Below are 2,986 nucleotides of genomic sequence, written 5' to 3'. Positions count from 1 at the left end.
AGTAATAGCTGGGATACTTATTAAATGCCCACCCACTCATAGCAGTGCTCCTGCTCCTCAAACAGCAAGGGCCCCAAAGCTGCAGAACTCCCCCTCCTGAAACACCTGGGATGGACCTGTGTCCTGAAACGGAAGCCCACTGTGTTCAGTGCACCCAACGTCCTCCTCCAGAAGACTAGAAATTTACATTTTGACATAACTAAGCAAATCAGGGCCTTTGTTTGGTAACTTTTTAACTAATTTCCAACGACCTTTGAAGCAACAGGTTAAAAATCAACTAAGAATTATCACCTGCTTGAACTATTAAAATCATACCACTAGAGTAACCTGAGATTGTAAATTCAGTATTTGTCTCTTTTTTAAAGCTGTAACCCTACCATTAGTTTTAAAAAGAGGAAAATGCCTTGGAATTAGAAAAGGAGGTCTAAGGAAGGAATGTTTGCAACTATCATGTTGGGTTCTTCACTCCCGTCAGTCTCAGGGGAGACCACATATCAGGGAATAGCACATGCCTCGTGGTTTCAACGTTCTTCGCATTAGTTTTCCACAGGCCATAAGGAAAGCCCTTCAATTCAGAGGGGCTACGCAGGCAGAGCACCACAGAGAAAATGAAAACGCAGGGTCCTTTTGCAGTGAGGATACCAGCAGGGGGGCCAACTTGGAGCCCGTCCTGAGAGGAGCCCTCCCAATTTCACATTCGAGAGGATTTGTTCTGGCTGTTTCTCCCCATGATCACTTGTCATGTGAATCTTCCCATGGTGGTGGTAACGGATTCCGTATTCTAGTCAGACCAACAAATCCACCCATCTTGAGTTCAACACTCTTTGACAAACCGGCTGCCAACATCTGAGGTGGAAAGGGAAGTTACCCACCTGCCCAGATGAGGACAATTGGGGCCTCAGCCCCTTCAGAAACTGTGTCCAGGGGTCACACAGCTCAAAAGGTGTAGTCCAGATTTGAATTTCTCAACTGCAAAAGCCGTGTTCTTCTCACCAGGAAATCCTCGTTTCGTTGATCCAAAACTATTTTCATGGTAACCTCCAGGGGCATCTGAGGGCTCAGTTGGTTAAATGACTGACACTTGGTTTCAGTTTAGGTCATGGTCTCAGGGTCCTGGGATTGAGCCCCACATTGGGCTCCATGCTCAGCGGAGTGGTGGTGGGGGTTCTGCCTGGGATTTTCTCCCTGCCCCCCTCAAATAAATAAATTTTGGGGGGAAAAAAGAGTAACCTTTATGTTCTTTTTTTTTTTTTAAGATTTTATTTATTTATTTGACAGAGGGAGAGATGATAAGTAAGCAGAGAGGCAAGCAGAGAGAGAGAGGGAAGCAGGCTCCCCACTGAGCAGAGAGCCAGATGCGGGGCTCAATCCCAGGACCCTGAGATCATGACCTGAGCTGAAGGCAGAGGCTTAACCCAGTGAACCACCCAGGCACCCCAAACTTCCATATTCTTGAGAAGCAAACAGTGGCTGGTATTTCCTACTCCAGAGAACAACTTTAAGTAATTAGAAAACTTGGGAAATATCTCCTTATTATTATTTGAATTGTTCTGCTCAGTTAGAAACCATGTTTGGCCCAATGGCTGTACTTTGAACAAACATTTCCAGAAGACTTTTGATGTGTGAGATTGTGTGTTAGACTCAGTGACAAAAATGAATCCCTGCCTCCTGCCCCCCTAACTGCCAGGCTAACAAACAGATGTGCACATCAGAGGCACCTCAGTGTCTTCCAAAGACATGCCTTCCACAGAACGCATAGTGTGTGCTTACTGACTGGCATTGTTCTAGCTTGTAGTAATGTGTGTAATCTCTACAACACGAGGTAGATATCACCATCCCCACTTTACATATGAGAAATCTGAGGTACTGAAGAGGTCGGTAACTTGCCATAGTTTACAAGCTTGTAAATAGCAGGAAGAATTTGGACCTTACTGATTCCAGAGCCCTGCCCTTGACCGTCAGGGCACCCTGCTTTGTCAGGGCTGTGACTGAGAGGAAGCGTAGATGAAGGAGGGAGAGAAGCTGGAGAGGGTCTGGAAGCTTCGGGGAGGAAACGGTCAATGACTGAGTGAGTGACGTTCTCTCAGAGCAGTCGACTGCCTCCCTAAGGGCTACACGTATCTTCCCTCAGCAGACTTTAAGGCTTAACCTCCTGAACTTAAGTTCTCACGTTTCGGTATTAACAATGTAAGCGCAAAAAACAGGAACAAAGCAAGTGCTAAGTATCACCTCACAGAAATACTTTTAAGTCCTGTTGAATTTCATGCATGATGCCATGTTGTCTAGATGTCATGGAGTTCTTCTGAAGAGATATTAAAAACAAATCAAATCACCTGGGTGGATGACAATGCAAATCTGTGGTTTCTTATGCTAAACCAAGGTTCACCTTGAGTTTGATTCTTAGAAAAAGCAAGGGGTCTATCTGCTTTATAAATCTTCACTCCCCAAAGGCTATTTTATTCACCATTTTAAAGCACTCATTAAAGTGAATTTCCAGTTCATCAGCTGCTACAGGGTAATAGGCTCATGACAGGGGGGCATGAAGCAGATGTTTGCTTAGCAACTACGTTTATCAAAATTCCACCAATCTTATCTTATGCCCAAGATTTCTGCCTGAGGAGAAATTCCCTGACTCCTTTCTACTGAAAAAGATTCCAGGAGAAACCTACTGGCTTGCGGTACTGGGGAGTAAATTTTCCTCAGTGACCCTGCCACTCCAGCTCAGATGAAACTTAAGCCCTTTACTGCAGTGTTTTCAGGTAACCATTAGTTTTCTCTTTAAACCAAAAGATCCAAAGACAAGACTCAAGTCCCTGTATTTTGACCTGTGATATGTGTATTTACTGTCATACGATTTTCTTATTGTCATTTTTAAGACCATAGGACAAATGGAGCTTGGGGAAGAGAACACAAGTTTTATGAAAAGAAACCATCAATCTTTGGACTTCCTTTTTTCTTTTTTCTCCAATAGTTTAACCATTTTAAC

Source organism: Lontra canadensis, unplaced genomic scaffold (genome assembly GCF_010015895.1).
Source record: "Lontra canadensis isolate GAN:19392208 unplaced genomic scaffold, GSC_riverotter_1.0 scaffold13, whole genome shotgun sequence".
Lineage (NCBI taxonomy): Eukaryota > Metazoa > Chordata > Mammalia > Carnivora > Mustelidae > Lontra > Lontra canadensis.
This window is presented reverse-complemented; position numbering follows the sequence as displayed.